We start from the raw sequence: 20,995 nt of genomic DNA, 5'->3' as shown, positions 1-20,995 counted from the left end.
TGGGGAGAGGAGGGAGACGATGTAAAAGGCCTAGTCCACGTTTCCAAAGAGTTTATCATCAAAATGTCACAATCATATGATTAAACTCTAGGCTTCTGATATCCCAGACAAACATTAATATGAATTTATACATGCACTAAAATATAAATTGCTGAACAACAATAGAGAAAAATTACACTGGGATGTATTAGGATATCATCTGCTTGAATTATTTTAAGTTAATACTGATCTACAAGCAATCAAGGATCCAAAGCCTACCTAGCCCCATTAAAGAATTATCCCTTTGTAAATTATAAAAAAAAAAAAAGTTTCTATTATGTACAGAACATTAGATAGCTATGGGCCATGTTAGTAAACAGCTATGTGGCCTTAATATGTTGTATATTGAAAGGAAAATTACCCTCTGTATCCCAAAAGAGTCCCTTAACTAAGAACTAGCACAGAACTTAAGGTTATAAAAGCAATATCATCTTTTGAGGACCTCAAAGGTGTCCTGAAAGTCACCTGTATTTTATTGCATGTTCCCTCTGCTTGAGCAGGCAGCGTGGTCCACAGACAACCAGAATTGTTCCACTGAGCACCTCCTGATTTCTCTCCTTCTGTTATATACACATATATATGTGTGTGTGTATATATATATATATATATATATATATACATATCAGAGAGTATAGTTATCTGCTGCTGTCGGACAATACTACAATTGAAATGACTCTAAGTGAATTTTTGGTTCAATATTTAAAGCAACATGGCTGGACCGAGAGAGAGAGAGAGAGAGAGAGAGAGAAAGAGAGAGAGGAAGAGAGAATCAGAGAACAGACAGAAAGATAGATACACATGGGGACTTCTGTTTGCTGTATTCTGCAATGACTCCTTCTGTCCCAGCAGAGCAAACTCACTAGTTATACATAATCCACTTTCCAAAGACTGTAGGCATTTTCCTTGTATCCACACATACCAGAAAATAGTGAATATAATCTAACTGAAATAATTTACTTATTTATTTATGTTTGGTAGAGTGATATTTCAACCTGTTAGAAGTATCAATTTGTCACTCTTTAAATAGTTACATTTTAACATTTATTATAGCAAATAGTAGTAATATATTAATCACTGTAACAATAACAGTGGTTAGTAACAATAATAATATATCAATCACTTTGTGTCAAACCTTGTGCTAATTGCTTTACATGCGTTGCCCCATTTAATCCTTAAAAGAAAAAAAAAGGCATGAGGTGGATTCTGCCCATATCTCCATTTTACAGCTAAGGAAACTGAGGCTTGGAGAGGTTAAGTATTTTGCCCAAAGCCATACAGCTAGTAAACAGAAGAATTTAGAGGGATTCAAACTCAGATCTGTATAACTCCAAATCCTGATTTTTTTTTATAAGCCACTCCTTTTTCTATGGTAAAACAAATTGCTTCATTCATTCAGTAAATCTTGTTGAAAGACAATTCTATGTAAGCCTTTTATTGGCTGTCTCTCACATCTGTTTACTTATTTCCGTCGACACAATGTCCTTCAGAAGTGACCTTAATTTCTTGCCTGAAATGCAATAGTGGTCTCCTGATTAGTCTCTTCTTAGCTGTGTCTCTGATTTTCATAACTTGAAACCTTCAAGGTTTTTGGTTTGTTCTTGCTGCCATCTCTGTTTCTATGTAACCTTCAGGTCCCCAGAGCCCTAGCACAGGAACTGACACATAATGGTTAGTCACTAAATATATGTTGGTGAATATATGAATGGATGGATGGATGGATGGATGGATGGATGGATGGATGGATGGATGGATACAAATAGGAACAGTGTATGATTCTAGCCCCTAAACAAGTTACCACACAAAAGGAAAGAGAACACATGTACTTGTTCCTATACCACACAATAGAAACTAAAAGTCTTTATTATAAATAGTACTGAAACCATTCTCTGTGAATGCCACCTTCTTCTTTGCTCTTCTTCTCCTGCAGGATCTGGAGAGGGTATCACCCCTCACTATTGTCAGACGCCTATACTTCGTACCTCTGTGCGAGAGGGAAGGAGGGATGACCTTGCATTGGAGGCAGGGGTCAATGGTGATGGGAGGTGAGATGGTAGGAGAAAGGAACCGGGAAAAGGAATGTCATAAATGTTGAGAGCACCACGGAGAAACTCTTGGGAAATGCCTACATTTATGAAACAAAGGAAAGGGGGCGGGGGCAAGAGCGGAGAGGATGCAGCAAAGGGACAGAGACAGAAATGGAGAGACAATGACAGAACATAATCATTTATTCTGTTCTTACAAAAAAAATTACCACAAGTCTACTATGTGCCAGGCACTAGTTAGGTGCTGAAAACACAATGAAAAACAGACAAAAATACCTGCTCGTTGACCTCAGAGCCTAATAGAAGAGAACACTAAATAAGAATAAGGCAAATATACAGTATGTGAAATAGTGAAAAGAGCTGCAAGATAAAATAAATAAAGCAGGTCTGGGAGAGATGAAGTGTCCCGGATGACGGTTTTCAGCTTCTACATAGGTCGGGGAAGACCCACTGAGTTCAAACCTGGCAGAATAAGGAAGTCAGCCAACACATGCCCTGTGCAGGGGCATTTCAGCCAGCAGGATGCAGGGCACGCACGAGGTCCTGAAGCAGGAGTCTGCTTGGTGAGAACTGGGAAAGCAAGGGGGTCATGTGTGGGGATGAGAGTGGAGAGTGATGGAAGACAGCTGGGAGGAGCCAGTGGTGGCAGCCACCCTACAGACTGTGACTCTGGGTAAGGCCGGAAGGCCTGGACGGGTTCTGAGCAGAGACTTGACCTGCCTTAGAGTGTAGCAGAATCACTCTGGCTTTTCTGTTGAGAATAAATAGATGAGGGGCAACAGCAGAATCAAAGAAACCAAAGAGGAGACTATTACAGTAATCCAGGCAGGAGGGGAGGTGGCACTCATGCGGATGGTGATGATGGAGGTGGTAAGAAGTGCTAACATTCTAGATACATTTTGAGGAAAAGGAAACAAGATTTGTTTATGGACCGGATATAAGGAGAGGGAGGAAGAAGGGTCTAGGATTACTCCCAAGTGGCCCGAACAAGAGGAAGATAGGAGCCGCCATTAACTGAAACGGGGAGGGCTGCAGAAGGAGCGGGTGTGTGGTAGTGTCAGCAGCTCAGATATGGACGCGTTATGTTTGACACGCCGATGACCTATCCAAAGGCTGACTGGGACTAGGCAGCTTGCAGCCTCATGTTAAAGAGAGCCAGGGAAAGCAGCATTCACGAGGAGGCGGAAGGACAGTCTCAAAAGTAAGGAGCTGGGTGGTCAGGACAAAAGCTGTGGAATGGCTAACAGTGGTGAAATCTGGCCAAGTCTCTTGGGTTAGATTAAGGGAGAACACTCTGAGCTCAATTACTAGAGGCAGAACTCTGGCTGCCAGTGGTTGATAAAAGAGTAAGAGGGGAGAAAGAAAGTGTAGCATAAGAAGAATGCAGTTAGATGAAAGGGACTCAATAAATACAGTGCATGATGGCTTCTAAGTTCACAAGACAATGCTTTCTTGGCAAGTGTTACTTTGCAGAAGGCAGGCAGGCTGTACTTTCCTCTTCGCTTTTTCCCATCACGGAGCTAATAGCTAATACAGAGGTACACTGTTGGAAAACACCACGTAACACAAGCCATGCAAGTGAGAGCAGTAACTCTGTGAAAAATTAGGAGGTAAGGACTTGCAGCTAAAATTTGAGTAATTCGTTAAAAAGGACATTTACACATAAAATGATGTAACACATTAATCATCTCCTTAAAATATTTATTCACAAGATAGAGAAGATCCACAGGGAGGTGGATAAAGGTTGGAGGCAGAAGAAAGAGCTGGACAAGCATTTACTTTAACATTTTTCTAGCCCTGCCTCATTCTCCTCCACTCAAATCCAGGTGGGAAAAGTCAAACAGACTGCATTTTCCCTTCCCTAGCCCTTTACCACCACTGGACACCTATGAACAACTGGATCTTCTTCAGGCATTCTACCAATAAGAGAGTATTTTAAATTATGTTGGCATCTTTTAAAATAAAGATGTTCAGAAGAAAGGTTAAACTTACTGGTGATTCTCACGGGCTTATATACCGCTCTGATAAGCTCAGGTAGTACCTAGGCCAGGCAGGTCAGGTTGAAGCAACAGTGGGAAAGAAAGGAAAGAATGGTAACGTGTGTGTGTGTGTGTGTGTGTGTGTGTGTGTGTGTGTGTGTGTGTGTGAAAGGGAAACACGATGAGATGACACTGTGAGGAAATGGAGATTCCTGCACCATTTATGGTCATATCAGGCACCAGAAGCCATGAGTAGGGCAGAGGGAGAATGTATGGGGGTACAGCAAAATGAGTTTTCTTTTCACTTTTGCTAAGTGTACGTTCCATGAAACATGAGGGTGAAATACAGCTTCACCATCTAAGCGAGAACAGGGGACAGCATTTCAGTAATATTACGTGAGTCATGGGAACCAAAGACTGTACATTGAAGCTTGTGACTATCTCGAGTCTCCTTTGGGTATTACATAGTAGCATTTTGGGTGAATGCTACTATATTCACTTAGTTTCTGTTATTGCATGGCTTAGTTTCTACTATTACTGTACTCAGTTTCTTTAATCATTTAATTGAGCTTGTAATCGAGATTGTTGTAGATTGGCATACAGTTGTAAGAAATATTATAATACAAAGATGCAATACATGCATCCTTTACTCAGTTTTCCCCAAGAGTAACATTTTGTGAAACTGTAGTACAGCGTTTCAGGAAATGTACAGGATACTGGCATTTCCATCACCACCAGGATGTCTCATGGTGCCCTTTTAAATCCACACCCCCTTCCCTCTGTCTCCTCCTAAACCCCAGGCAACCATTAATGTGTTCTCTATTCCTATAAGTTTGTCATTTCAAGTAATCTTACATAAATGGAATGATAGAGTATATAACCTTTCAGGATTGGATGTTGTCACTAGCATGATTCTCTGAAGATTCTTCCAGGTTTTGGCATATAGTAATAGTTCATCCCTTTTTATTGCTGAGTAGTATTCCTTGCTCTGTGCCAACCTGTACCACAGATTCTTTAAACATTCACTCCTGAAGAACGTGAGTTGTTTCCAGTTTGGGGCTATTATTAAACTTGCTATAAACATTTTTTGTGTATGACCTTAGTCTTCACTTCTCTATGATAAATGTACAGGAGTGCAATTGCAAGGTTATATGATATTTACACGTATGTACATATATTTTTAAAGAAACGGGTTAATTTTTCCAGATTGGCTGTACCATTTTACATTCCCACTAGCAATGTGTGAGTGATCCAGTTTCTTTTCATCTTTGCCAGCATTTGGTTTTCTTTCTTTTTTCCTTTCTTTCTTTTCTTTCTTCCTTCCTTCCTTCCTTCCTTCCTTCCTTCCTTCCTTCCTTCCTTCCTTCCTTCCTTCCTTCCTTCCTTCCTTCCTTTCTTTCTTTCTTTCCTTCTTTCGTTTGATAGGTATGTAGTGATTCCCTTTGTAGTTATAATTTGCATTTTCCTACTGGCTAATGATGTTGAACATCTTTTCACATGTTTCTTTGCACCTCCATGAAATGTCTTTTCATGGTTGTTGTTTTTTTTTCCCACCTTAAAATTTTTTGAATTTGGGGTTGCTCTTTTTCTACTGCTGAGTTTTGAGCTTTCTTTGTATATTCTGGATAACAGTCCTTGCTCAGATATGTGCTTTGCGGGGATTTTTTTCCACTCTGTAGCTTGTCTTTTCATCCTCTTAACAAGGTTTTTTACAAAACAAACGTTAATTTTGATAAAGTCCAGTGTGTCAGTTTTTCCTTTTATGGATCATGATTTTGGTGCTAAGTGTTAAGAATTGTTTGCCTAGCCATAGAAAATGTTCTTCTATGTTTTTCTTTAGAAGTTATATAGTTTTGTGTATTACATTTAAGCTTGTGATCTATTTTGAGTTAATTTTTGTACAAGGTATGAAACATAGGCTCAGTTTTTTGCCTATGGGTATCCAATGGTTCTAACACAATTTGTTGAAAAAATGTGTTTTTCCTTCATTGAATGCTGTGTCTGTCAAAAACTGATTGGGCATATTTGTGGGGGTCTACTTCTGAATTCTCTACTATTTTGTTTCATGGATCTATGTATTGTCCATTTCTCCACCAGTATCATATAGTCTTGAATATCATAGCTATGTAATAAATCTTGTAATCAGTTAGACTTTCCCTTTACACACAAAGTTTAGAATAATATTGTCTATACATAACCAAAAAAAAACACAAAACAACAACAAAAAAAAACCCTGTGGTTTTGATAGGAATTGCTTTTAACCTATATATCAACTTGGGGAGAATTGATATCTCTATTATGTGGAGTCATCAATCATTGATCATAGTATGTTTCTCCTTTTATTTAGTTTTTTTTTTAAATTCTTTCATCAGCATTGTAGTTTTCAGCATATTAGGTCTATACATGTTTTGTTAAATCTTTCTGTAAGTATTTGAAGTTGTGTTTGTTTGTTTCTTATCAATTGCAAATGGTATTGTAATTCCAATTTTGGTGCCATGTTTCATTGTTCGTATTTATAAATACAAATGATTTTTAAATTTTTATCTTATATCCTGTAACTTTGCTGAACTTACTAGTTCTAGGAGTTTTTTGTAGGTCCCTTTGGGTTTTCTATGTAGACCATCATGTCATTCGAAAATAGGACACTTTGTGTCTTCCGTTCGGATCTGTCTGTCTTTTATTTCCTCTTCTTGACTTAATAAACTGGATACAGTTCCCAGCACTGTGTGGAATAAGAATGGAGATCAGACATCTTTGCCTTGCTACTTTTCCAGGGTGGGGTGGGTGGTAAGCTTTCAGTCTTTAATGATTTAGTATAATGTTGGCTGTAGGTTGTTTGTACTGTTCTTTATCAAGTTTCCCTGTATTACTGTTTCCCAAGAATTTTTATCATAAACAACTAACAAATGCCTTTTCTGCATCAATTTGTATCATCATTTGTTTGCCTGCTAATATGGTGGATTACATTAATTGTTTTTCAGATATTTAACGAGGTTTGCATCCTTGGAAATAACTCTACTTGGTCTTGGCATAGATTTCTGTTTTACATTTTGCTGAATTTTGATTCTTGTCTGATTGCATTGTGATTGGAGAACACACTCTGTATAAGTTTCCCCCCCACACACAAACAGGATATGGACTATCTTGACATATGTTCCATGGGCACTTGAAAAGAATTTGTACCCTGCTTTTATTGACCAGAATATTCTATGAATGTCATTAGATCCCATTGATTGGTGATGTGGTTGACGTCTTCTGTATCTTTGCTGATTTTTCTGTCTAGTTGTTCTATCAGAGTCTTTTTTATATTTGTTTTATATATAATATCCAAAGAGTCCAGCAGAAGGAATAAGGAAAATTACATTTGCTCCAGCTATCCAGAAGTGGAAGTCAGTATTCACTTATTTTTAAAAAATATTTTACTTATGAGTCAATTGTTATACCTCTTGCTAAGGTAAAATCAAGAAGAAAGACTTCCTCAGGGTGTCCATTTCAGTAGGAAATCATCAGTTCTTTGCCCCTGAGTCTTGTGCTTTTCTGCTTTTTACCCAGTTCTCGTCAAATCTTCAGGATGCTCATGTTGTGTGTGTGTGTGTGTGTGTGTGTGTGTGTGTGTGTGTGTGTGCGTGTGTGTGTGTGATGATAAAAAATTCTGAATTTCTTCTACCAACTGATTTTGCTGTGTATGAGGGTCCTTAAAAGCTTCTTCAAATAATACCAAATGTTCTTCAAATATTTATTGCTCTCCAAGTAATACCAAAGTGGCATACCAGAAATCACTTGGTGGAGCTTGAATTCCAGAGACAGCCATCATACTGACTCACCCATTCCCTACCCTGCCCTAGTTTCTATTAAACAAGGGGGGAAACTCTACAAGTTGACACAGTTTAACCTTGGGAAACATGGGTTGTAATCCTGGGCTCTGGAAGAATGCATGGGCAGCACATCTGTTATTCACCATACCACTCCATGTCTTGTGCAGATTAAAACCATCTTCCATAATGGAGATCCAGACAAGGGATGTGCTTTGTAGACCAGACGATGGAGATTTGGGGGATGTTTGGTTTTCAGTTTCTAGGATTGGCCAGAAGCAATTCACTTCTCACTTCAGCTGCTTCCGCCTCAAGTTTCAAGGACTTCAACATTATGTTATAATGAGCCCTTTTCTTTTCTTTCTTCTTTTTTCAATAACATGGCTGTAGTTGTTTCCTGATTCTGTAGCACTCTAAGTCAAAAAACATGAAAGGCAGCCTCTAAGCCTATCTCTACTAACATCTAGACATACTTCAGGGAAATCATCATTTTGAAAAGCAAAATATCCAACATTTTCTCACTGTTCCTACCAGCAATTCCAAGCTGCACCGTGTTAAGTAAAGGAGTCACTTTCCCTGATCCCCTACACCACCGCCTCCCCTGTTGGGAGGGAGAGCATGCAAACCATTTGGCAAAATGCACAGGTCACACATATATATTGTAGGGCCCAGTTAACAGTCACCAATACACAAGTGAATAAGCAGCCACTTCATCTTCCTAAATCAATCCCTATCATTGCGAGGATGCTATTTTCTTATGTGTTACCGTGTTTTCCCGAAAATTAGATCTAGCCAGACCGTCAGCTCTAATGTGTCTTTTGGAGCAAAAATTAATGTAGGACCTGGCCTTACATTATATAAGACCCGGTAGACTGGGTCTTATATTAATTTTTGCCGCAAAAGATGCATTTGAGCCGATGTTCTGGCTAGGTCTTATTTTCAGGGAAACATGGTATAAGAAACACAGAGCATTCCTGGTTATTGTCATTTGGCAAAATTTAAACTCTAAGTATAAATCAGATGACATAAAACAATTCTGGCCCAGGCCCCCTCTATGCCTAATTGGAAAAGATTGTTCTCAAAGTCTCAGGAGGTTTTTGCAAATGCAAAAACAAGTACATAAAAAATTAGGATTTAGGCCTGGGAGTTGGACGTTCTCGTAACTGCATAATCCAGACGATACAGTATGCTTTAGCAAAATCCCATGTAGTTACCTAGTAGGTAGGGGGAGGAGATGCAAAATCTTCAAATAAGTGCATCCCCAAAACTGTGTTAAAAATGCATGGCAAACTAAGGGACTAGGGTGGGAAACAGAGGGATTGTGGGAAGAGAAGGATGTGTAATATCAATGTAGAATTCATTTGAATGTCTTTGAATTCAATTGTCCTTCATCCAAGTGAAGGCTGACAGTATAAAATAACATTTGGGGAGAAAGGTAGAAGGAAGAATAGTGCTGAAAATTAGAGCTTAGATAATATTGAGAGCCCTCACATTTAGCAGAAGTTTGAAGGAGTCAAGCCTTGTTCCTGGGAGTTCCATTTAATTTAGGCTATAGCTTTCTGAATCATTACCAGATAGGTGATGTGATAAAATGGAAATAACTAGCTTTCCATAGCATTTACTATTGGTCCTATGCATTACATAAGGCATCAGGGGAAAGAACACTTGAGAAAAATAATTAAAAATTAAAATTAAAAAGAACAACTGGGGAATAGTGCGTAAGTCTTGAACTAGTCCAAACTGGAACTCCGAGTTGTCTGTGCTGTCTCTCACAGAGGAATCAAAAATTCATGTGTTTTGCAATTGGCAGCCAAATTGTGCATCCTGCCTCCAGCAGATAAGCCTTGACGGTTTTGCTATGCTGTCTAGCAGGTAAAAGGAAAACCACTGACCCCACTGAGCACCTCGCAATACTACTCGAACCTGAAAATACCAGATGGATTGAAAGTGACAGACCTAATAAGCAACTTCCCAAATCTGCATGAACCTAATTGCAGAAAATCCTTAGTGCAGCTGCTTCTATTTGCTTTCTCAAATCCTTAAGCCAAACAACCTAGATCAGAGAGCCTCAGCATGCTCGAGAACTGCCCAAGCCATCTTTAATGTACTGTCGGATTTCTCTGAACCATGGCTCCAATTAGGAATTATTCAGGGAGATTTTCCAATATCCCACAGGGAGGAATGTCAGTTAGGGATATTGGTTGTGTCTAGGTCTAATTGCTTATAGTTTCAATATTTTCTTCACCTGAATTTCCTAAAAGGAAGAGAAGCATACTTTCAATTGATGAAATAATGATCAAATGTCTTGAATCCTAAGGTAGCTATATGGTTGGGTAAGCTGAGAATATTATTTCACTGAGAAACATGTAGTTTGTTTTGTGCTTTTTTGTGTGTGTTTTGTGTGTGTGTGTGTTGTTTTTTGTTTGTTGTTGTCGTTTGTTTTTTTTTTTCAGAATTAGACACACTCAAGGATTAGAAGCTCTGTTTATCTCCTACTGTTTTACTTGCATGTTTAATTCCCCTTTTCTAAATAACTTCAGGTACTGGAAGAATAAGGAGGTGGTTGCAATGAGATGGGAAAGAATGGATTCCTTCACTCAGTCTTCTTTGAGTAAACTGTGCTACTTCCATCATGTCTGCTTGTGACATTCTACTATAGAAAAATGCCCAGTCTGTCCCAGGAGAAAAGCCTTCATTCTTGAGGCAATGTCTGAGACTCCCCTGCCATTCTTTGGCAGAGTTTCTTTGACATTAACTACACATACTGCCAAGCCACTCTTTTAGCTTGGTGCAATCTTGGAAATGTGGGACAGTACCCACTGCAGTCCCACTGCAGAAAATCTCTATGATATCTTAAGAACACATTCCTAGAGCATTCAAGGAATTAGGTGTTGTTTTCAGTTTCCCTATAAACTGAAAATGTATACACATTTTAAGAAAGGAAAAGGCTGTATTAAAATTACACTGATGGTAACCACTTTGAGCACCACGTGTAACTGCAGAAGGCAAATGTGACTTGTATTCATCTTTTGTTATCAGTATATATTGAGTATTATAATTTTAATACAGTTTTCTTCCTTTCTTTAAAATGTGTATACATATTTTGGCACCCTCTGTAGTGACTTAGGAGGTGGAAGGGACACACCAGCGACCCTGCAGTAAACTTGCCGATGAACTAGATTTGGGCTATTTCTACATCAAACTTGCCAATGAACTTGATTTGTGCTATTTCGAGCATCAGCATAGGCATTTCTACATGACCAAGGGTGAGTCTGGCTTCTGAACCTGTCTGTCCTCACCCAGACATTACACTACTAGATGTCTTTCCTGTTTTTCTGGAAAATAAATTACACTTATCTGAGCCATCATTGCCTTTAATGCTAATTTATTAGATCTTTCTTGGTTGAGACTTCATTTTAGTAACAATCCTTCTGGATGCACATTTCATCATAGTGTTCGCTTCCTATTCACAAACCTCGGAGAGCTGTTATCCTGAATGAAAATTAGACGTTTTCACTGATGAAAAGTTATCCTTTAATACTTGATTCAGAAGGCAATGGCTTCTAGCCCCTTCTGCGACTATCTATCTAGAAAAAGGAATTCTTAGCAGAGCTTCTTTTAGGTTGTGCTGTTTAGAGATGTGGTATAGAAAATATGAGACTGAGGACAGATGTGTATAAAATATCAAAATCTTTTAAAACTTATTTTTACCTTGACAAAAAGTTTATCTTCCCTGGGGTGATATTTTATCAATTTGTTCAGTCATTCACCAAATACTTTTCGGTACTGATAACGTGTAGGGCTGTCTTCTTGTCACTGAGTTTGAAGAGCAGTGAACGAAATGGATGTAATTCCACTCTTCTAGATGCTCATATTCTAATAGCAATGACAGACAATAAACAGATACGTAAATAATAAATTGTCAGAGGGTGATAAGTGTCCTAAAGAAAATACAACCATAAGAGAACATGGAGGGCCAGGCGACGGAACGAGCATTGCAGATTGTGTCCGAGGAGGTGATTTCTGAGCAGAGATCTGAATAAAGGCGTGAGCCATGCACAGAGATGGGCACAAGCCTTCTGGATGAAGGGAATAGCAAATGCACAAGACTTGAAGAGAGAACGAGTATGGGCATTCCCAGAGCAGAAAGGCCGGCAGCACGAAGGGGACTTGGCTAAGGGAGACGAGTGCAGACGAAGGGGCAGCAGCGGAACACGGAGGCCCCACAGGTCTGCAAAGGAATATGAGTTCGGTTCTGCAATACACGGGTTTTCAGCCAGAGTGCCATATGAACTGTTTCTAAAAGCATATTACTCTGCTGTTTGGAGAACAGTCTGCTAAGGGAAACAGTAGAAATAAGAATAGACCCAGATAATAAGTAAATAAACTCAGTATGTGAAGCCCCCTGTAGCCCAGAGCTTTTGGTCTGGGGGCAGTGTGTGTGTGTAGTAATCAATACAGACCTGGAACTGCTCTCCGGAGCTGGGAGAATGGTTCTCCTATGAGACCTTGGATAACGTGCCTCAGTTTCCTCGTCTATAAAACATGAATAATAATGTCATCTACTTCAAGCTTTGTTGTAAGAATCAAATGAGTAAATATAAACTACTTAAACAGTCTGCAGCCCACAATAAGAATCATATGAAGGCTTACTATTATTATTTTCTTTATTGAGGTCAATGCTTTGCATTTATAGTTTCTCTTTTCAAACTGATTAAAAGATTTTGCAGTGCAAGAATTATGTCATTTTCTCCTGACTAGTTTTTATGGGGCCAGTAAGTGATTGCAATTGTTAGGCTTTCAATGGATAGGTATTTACTAAATTGAATTATTATAACCCCAAAACACATGGCTATTGAGACAAGTATATTCTTAAAGGACCATGAGAATCTGGCAGTTACCCTTAATTTTTTGTTTCATTATTCAACTTTTTATAAACTAACGAGCTCCTTGTTTTAGGGAATAAATAATACAAGCACTTTAAGAAGTTTTGGTGACCAAGGAGCATGGCTCCTCTTTAGTCTCTATTCCTATAGTAGGAACTCAGTAAATATCTGTACTTCTGATGGCCGCATCTATAGTGACAGGCTTTGGAATGCATGATAGCATGTGTCAATTGTCCCATGCCACAACATCAGGAGGAAAATAGTTTCTTTACTACCAGTGCACATTTAACACAAGACCTTCCTTCTTCTGAAAAGTCCAGTGTAGATAGTGCTGACAACTCTTAACAGGATCATTTAAAGACATTTTGGTTTCTGCTGCTTGGAAATCCCTACCCTCCTGTTCACCCACAGTCATCTCTTTAGCTCCTCTCTGGAATTTTCTTTGTCATCAGAAGATGGAAAGATCAGCTATTAGCCTTAATGAGTGGTCAAATCAGCACTCTGACCTCCGTCTCAGTCTTAAAAGAAAACTCTTTTGATGATTTTAGCCTACTGCTTTAGGAGAAGCTGCCTGTTGCTTAAAGGTGAGGTCCCCCAGCTCAGTGATTCAGCTGACACAGTGGGTGTGAAAGTGGTTGTTTTCTGGAGATACTTAAGGTCACCCGGGACACCCACTTTTTCATTTATTGAGTATGGCACAGTGATAATAATCAGTGTCCATTGAAAGATTCAAGGTAAGCATGAATAATGGACCAAACGGTGTGTGCTTTAACACCTTGACTGCCCAGGGGACATGGGAGATTTTTGTCCCTTTATTTTTTTCTCATGGATTTGCTATAACATATTTAAGAAATGATATCACTCGATCAGCTACAGCAATCAAAGGGTGATGATGTCACAGCCAGATCATCTTCACAGCTAGTTCTTATCATCCTGATTTGTTGAAGGAGCAGCATTTCCTTTATCCTCATATGATCAACTTCTTAAGGTCAGAAGAGTTCCCTCTTCTTTTTATTTCAAAGCTTCTTTAGTAGGAAGATGAAGTCTTCCAAACCCATAAGAGCAAATGCTTTTGTCTAATTATATGAAATCCTCCTTCTTCATTCAGGATAAAGTGGGAGAGAAAAACAAACAAACAAAACCAAAAAAAGAAAAAAACAGACAAAAACATGGAATACCGAAAATCAGGGCAATATGGAAACCTCATTCTATCCTATGATTGCAAGATTGTTTGAGCAGAGCTACCCACACATAACAGAAAGTTCAAATTATAGTAAAATAGCTGAGATAATAAAGTCATTTCATCTGGAGCATGTATTATAAACCTAAATCATAAAGCATGTACTTTCTTTAAAGGCTTTTAATGCAGAAAATGCAGAATTCAGATTCCACTTTGCTACAGACCGTTCCACCTTCTAACTGAGTTCCAGAGAAAGGGTGAAACTGAGGTATGTAAGCAAAGCCTTGATTCCCTCTCTAAATGAAAACCTAGATTCTTTCTATTGCCAGCGGACCTCCCACCTTCCATCACCTACTCAAACACCCTAAAGCCACCCACTCCCGACATTGCCTTCCTGACAGGCTCATTCACATTCTTCGCTACGGGCACAGAACCCTGAGGGCTTTAGAAGATGTTACCCCCAGGTCCTCAGGGGATGTTCACAAATATGAAGTTCTCAATTCCACATACTGTGGAGTGCGAGATGGTAAAACTCAGTTTGAAATAGTGGGAAGGGAGAGATTTACAGAGCTAAATGGCCCTAGCCTTGCTGTAGACTGATCCATTCATGAACGTGGTTTTCAGTTGGTTGGTCAAGTACATAAATGATCTACGGATGAGTGACAATCTAGGGGATCAAATATGGCTTTTGTTATGAATTAATCGTTATTGAAGAGCATCTTCATGGTCAGCAAACTCTAGATGAGGGATGAGGTAAAGGATAGAGGAAATCACAAGACATGGTTCCTATTCGTCAGGAAGCCACTTCAAGAACATGAACACATGAAACGATGAGCATGAGGCAGAGGAGATGATCTATGCTGGAAACTCCGTGGTCTAGAAAGCTTCCTAATGGCCGTGCCTTGATCCTCAGCTGAGAGCGGAAGCCTAAGATGAGCCCAGGGAGAGAGTGGGAGTAGCCTGTGGATTCACCACATGGGGAGGAGAGCAGCGGGGATGGTTGGAAATAGTTGGGGACCTGGGATAATTACATTGGCAAGAGAAATGACTTTGGGGACCTGTTCCAAAGAAAACAAGTAGCCAGAGATCGTTTGATCTACGGCTTAAACGTAGAACTAACATAGAATCAAGAATATGAGTGCTAATTCCTGAAACAGCCAGTGTGTCACTATTTGGAGTCCTTCAAATTATTGCTCCCAGACAAATCTTACCCTCCATTTCATCAGCAAGCTAGTGATGACCTCTAGATGCCTTGCAAAGCACAGCTAATTATCATTGATGGTAAACAAGGAGTTACAGAAGAGATTAGGTGCATATGTAATAGTGGCAAAAACCAAAATGTTTTGCCTGTGGCATTTTGACTTGAAAGGAGATCCAAAAATACAAAAAAATAAAACCCCAAACCCACCAACTATGGAGCATATTTAGTGGGCAGCACTTTTCTGGCTTAGTGTTGAATGAAATAATGGTGCATCTTAAAATCCATGCGTCTTAGATTTGATAAGAGACAGCTCTGGTGAGCATATGTGAGAGGGCTACAAACACCGTGAGTCTGAGCATGCGGATTATTAGACTGGGGCAGTCAGGCCAACCAAGGAAATGAACTCAGAGTGTACCAAACACATGAGACACCCTCTGAGCTATCTGTAGGGACGCTGAAATCTACAACAGTAACTGATCACATTTTTTAGACATTCTGACATGTTCTCATAATCGATTCCATATATGTAACAAAACTGCCCTACACGAGCTAGGCATACTCAGGGAATCACACAGTTATGACGCGTGCTAAACAAACCGAGCCGTACTCGCACAATGAGATCATCCCAAATCCTCAACTGCAGTCATATCACGTGTTATCTTAATTGCTTTGACCAAAAGTCATGCCTTTGAGCTGAAATCTCTCCTACTACCACACAATTTTCAAACCTTTATAGTAGTTGAACATTTATGTTTAATAATTAGGAAAAATGAACATTATTCAATCTGGTAAAAGAAAAATCAAGTGACCTTGAAAGGAGCAACCAGGATCATTTGACTGCAAAAAATCCTTTTTAGCCCAGTATCCCACTGTGCTTCACTAAGTACTCTACTATTATCGCTGTTAACTTCACTTCAAACAATGAAGGAAAAAAATGTAGCACAGAGAAAATTCGTGACAACTCAAAGTCACAAAGCTAGACAAGCCAAGTTGGAAAGGTCTCGGGCCTCAGAATCAGGAGAGTCTGGTCTCCTGTCTTGGCCACTCAGTAGCTATGTGAGCTTTGATCAGTCACACACTGGTATTCTCCTCTGGAAAGTGGCGATGCCGTATTTCATGGATTCTAAGATTCCTTTTTTATTTTTTTCTCATTGAACATCTCTGAAATGGGGAACCTTTTAACAAGCATTGGTGTAGAATACTTAGTGGGCAGCACTTTTATTGCTTGGCAGCACTTTTCTTGCTTAGTGTTAAATGAAATAAAGGTGCGTCTTAAAATCCATGTGTCTTAGATTTGATGAGAGAGCTCTGATGAGAATATATGAGCAGGCTACAAACACAATGAGTCTGAGCATGCAGATTATTAGACTGGGGAAGTCAGGCCAACCAAGGAAATGAACTCAGTGACTGGAATTTGCTTGGTGGATGAAGTTAACTTCTAAAAACTCCTCGAATCTTGGTCTAGCACTGACTTTTAGAATGCATGACTATAAACTCTGTCACCTTTAAAATAGCTGGCCATGAGTAAGAAATTGTCATCGTTCAGTCAGTGCAAGCAAAGCCATTCAGAAGTTTTATGGAATATATCTGAAAAGTCTATTGTTAAAATCTGAATTCCATATTGTCTTCTCATTCTGATATTTTTGACAAGTGCACGTGAGGATTTTGACACGAAGGAAGTTTCCATATACTTTTACTATATATATAAAACACACACACACACACACACACACACACACACACACACAGAGGGTGCCAAAAAATGTATACACATTTTATGAAAGAAAAAAACTGTATTAAAATTATAATAATATATACCAATAACAAAAGATGAATACAAGTCACATTTGACTTCTGCAATTACAAGAGGTGCTCAAAGTGGTTACCATCAGCATAATTTTAATACAGTTTTTTTTTTCTTTTCTTAAAATATGTATACATTTTTGACACCCTGTGTGTGTGTGTGTGTGTGTGTGTATATAAAAATGTGTTTCTAAATTGCTACTGTTTATTTTAAGAAATAAAACATTCATCATCTTAAAATTCTGTACTTCTGTACACTGATTGCTATGTGGTAAGGGTGAGGGTGGCAGCAAATTATAGTCAATCCGGCAGCCCAGATAAACTGCAGCTGTTTTCAGTTCTGTTTCTGCGACATCCATAGTGGAATTCAAAATTTACTGAGAGCTGGCTTTTCTCGTTTTTCTGGCAAAGGAATTGCTGGCTTAATTACCCCCGGGGGTCCTGTGTAAATTCTGTACATAGATGTGGAAAGAGAAGATGGCAGAAAATAAATATTCAGCAGCACACACAAAAAAAAAAAGGGAAAGGAAAATTCACCTGTGCTGAGTTTGCATTTTTTCCCCCTTAACTCCTCTGAAGCTGGGAACCGGACAAGCTCCCTCAGGTCCTGGATAAATCATTAGTTCTACTACACGCCCCTCATCTCAGAAGCCTCTCTCTCAGCCTAGTGCCTTCATTCGCTATAATCAAACAAGCCTGGTCTCGCTCGGACGGCTGCATTTAACTCCATTCTGCTAACCCAGTGCTGACATCCCCACCCTTTGACAGAGACCCCCATGATCTTGTACGTGACCTCATTCATTGTCTAAAGCTAAAATTACTGGAGAGGTGCATGGAAACATTTGCAACTTCATTAAGGTTTAAAATAATTGATTCTTTCCCATGAAACAAGGACCAGTGACATAACAATATCTAACATTTATTGAAAGTTTACTCTCTGCCATTTATGTCCTCCAAGACTCACAGTCACTGTGGTCGTCGGCAGGCATTACTGGGCATTTTCTTCACTTGGTGACTGTATTTTGGTTCAGCTTGGGAATCGAACTACGATACAGGCTTCCCAGGCTGAGTGTAACTGGCCTGAGGAGAAGAGGTGGAGCCAGTTTCCGTCCAAACCCAGCTGTCTGAATCTTGAGCCCACACTTTTAGCCAATTTCTGCATTTTTGCCTTCCTTTATGAAAATTCTGGGCATGAAGAAGGAATGGAGAGGATCGTAAGAAAAATGGGAAAGGTGTCAACCCTTCACAATCCTGATCTTGGTCAGCTCAGCTCGCATAATAAAAACTATCATGTTTTGACATGTGACTCTCTCCTGGAGCTCAGGCTGACACTCAGAGTCCGTATTTTACACTTGAAGCCTGGATCCCATAGTCAAATTCATTGACGACATTGGCAAGGGCTAATGTCAGACTGCCTCATGAAATGAGCCCAATTTTAGGACGTGATTTTGATTGGCAGCATTAAAAGGATAGGTGAAGGGCGTAGGATGAGGGCGTAGTCTCATTCGGTGCTGAAATGCTGCCATAACTCTCAACAAGAGCTTTGAAGCTCTTCCAAAAGCAATCCCACTCTGGCAATTATGTGGGAGAGGTCTGCACTTTGCACAGAGCTCACAATCCTGCTGAGGAGTTATGCAGTTAATGTGCTTGAAAATCCTTTATAAAATGGCATTTCCTTTACTGGCTCTCCAGGCGCCCACACCTGTGGTGTGCCAGTTTCTTGTACAAATACAATGGCCTCACCGGCACTATTGTATTTCATTTCCATTGAAAAGGTGACAAGCTGTGTCATAACCACCCACTCGCTCCTTGAAACCCACCCAGCTATCCAGACACTCCAGGCAGAGTTAGCGTCACCTGTATGTCATTCACAGAGCAGGGTGGCTTCTCAGCAACAGCACCCAGCCCATCTTCTACCATCACCCCAGAATGATGCTTCCCCTTGTTATAGCTTCTTCATCTTTCTCTCTGATCTAATCCAAACTGTTGTTAGCGATTGTGAGAAAATGATTCTTTCAGGGCTAACGCTACACCTAGAAATGGCCCTCAGACAAACATTGGACTTTTTCCAGCCCAGACTTCACATCGACATGACATGTGTGAATTAATCATGTCTGATGGAAGTAACTGTGATAAAGGAAAAATACAATAGAAAGCAGGAGAATATATCCACTTTTTTGTCTGCCACTGTGTGACCTCAGAGAAGTTACTTAGCCTCTCTGAGCTCTAGTCTCCTCATGGATACTAGGATAGGGTTGTACTGAAGAATGTTTATGTACTCTTTTAGTGTAATGATTCTATAATTCCAAACACTACAAGAGCAGGGGTTCTCTCTTATCATCTTGAGCTGCAAAGTATTAACCAAACCTCAGTGAAATTCTTCATTAAATACTAAGCGCTGATGCATAGACTCTGAAAGAAGCTAAATGTTTGAACCCAGTGTTGGCCCATATTTCTATCTGGTGGATGTCCCAGTAGATACAGGACATCACCAAATTGTAAGGGACGAACTGCACCGTACTCAAATGGGAAGAAGCCTTGTCTAGGGATCATCCAACAGGTGACCCAGGCCCCGATGGTGCAGAAGAGGACAGGTTGACTGAGAGGCTACCATCAAAGATGATCCATTGCTCCAGGTGGATAAGGAAGCACTTTGCTGGGAGCCCAGACACCTGAGGTGAGACAAAGGGAACTCTTCAGGTGGACAAAAATTTGTCAGGAGTTCAATCCCAAAGGAGTCATGAAGCGGATGAATGATAGCCATCTTTTAGGGAAAATAAGCAGAGTTCCAGAAAGTCAAATAAATAAAATAACAAAGTAGGGTACTCTGAGGCTCTGCGTGAATACCAATCTGAGGGCAGCCTGGCATGACTATTTGAGGACATAGGCCAAGTAGTCAACTAGAAATAGAATTTAGCAAAACAGAATTTACTGCAGTGTCAGGACAGGAGTTGGCCATGTCGTTGGACCGTTTGGGGGCAGGTTCTGTGTGTTCACGAAGCAGAACCTCTGATGATCTTGGGGACAATTGTCGTTTAAAGGGACAGGCACAGGAAGTCCTATTAAAATAGGGATTTGTGAATACCTTGGATAAATCTTCTAAGCAAATCAATACAGCCTGATGCTAGGTAAATCAAAGAAATAATTCAGACCATCAGTGAATGAGTTAGAATTTTAATAAATGACATGACCCACAACATTACTTTTGACAGCTTTTGTTATAGTGTGTAAGATGTGTCTGCATTATTACCATTTAGGATAACCTTATAGAAGCTTTGAAACTTCACAAGTCAACAGCTAATTTGACTTCCTAGTGGGAGAAAAAGAAAAGAGAAATAATCCTGACAGATGTATCCCATGAAAGCACAGTGCTGAAAATTAAAGAATGCCTGTGATGTACCTGTCAGGTCCCATTCTCCTCAAGAAAGCCTTCTGATAGGTGAACAATTTCAGCTTCCTCCATTTGTAAAAACCACCTCCTAGACACTGCGCTGGGCCAGACCCCAAGGCCAGTGCTGGCCTCAAAGACGACTGAGAATGCTGAGTAGGACTTGGTTAGATGGCTTTTACTGTGTTGACTATCAAACCAGCTCAAACTCTGTTCTAGAGATACTCGTGTGACATGATGGGTGAGGATCTCTGCTACCCTGTTTACTCCAGAGTGCCAGAATTGGTCTTTATTGCCTGAAGGTAGTAGGCTTCAGTCTAGATGAGCCCAGAACCTCTGGCTGTTACTGCACAAAGCAGGTTAAGCAGGACAGCGGCCATGGCCCCCCTTATTACCAGCTGAGGACATCTGCACCAGTTCCTGACTTCATTGTTCTATTATTCACTTCATGATTGGGTCTCCTAAATCTTTCAGTGCACCAGGCCAGGCAATGGACAAAATATGTGAGCCCACTTCACATTTTAAAAACAAAATGACACTATTACACGGTCCCCAGATAACTTTATAAGCGTTTATGGAAACACCTATGGAGAAACCCAAAGTTTCCACCAATTTTGGTGGCAGTAAGAAGGGGCCAGAACAGCTGGTAGGAAAGTCCTTTCATA

At 39.8% G+C, this 20,995-nt stretch overlaps 1 protein-coding gene across 1 annotated transcript in view; it reads left to right on the top strand.

Annotated features, from left to right (window-relative positions):
- Positions 1-20,995, top strand: part of CELF2 (CUGBP Elav-like family member 2) — a 786,924-nt gene that overhangs the window by 32,487 nt on the left and 733,442 nt on the right. The window lies entirely within an intron of this gene.

The sequence above is a fragment of the Rhinolophus hipposideros genome, assembly GCF_964194185.1.
Source record: "Rhinolophus hipposideros genome assembly, chromosome: 1".
NCBI lineage: Eukaryota > Metazoa > Chordata > Mammalia > Chiroptera > Rhinolophidae > Rhinolophus > Rhinolophus hipposideros.
This window is presented reverse-complemented; position numbering and strand designations above follow the sequence as displayed.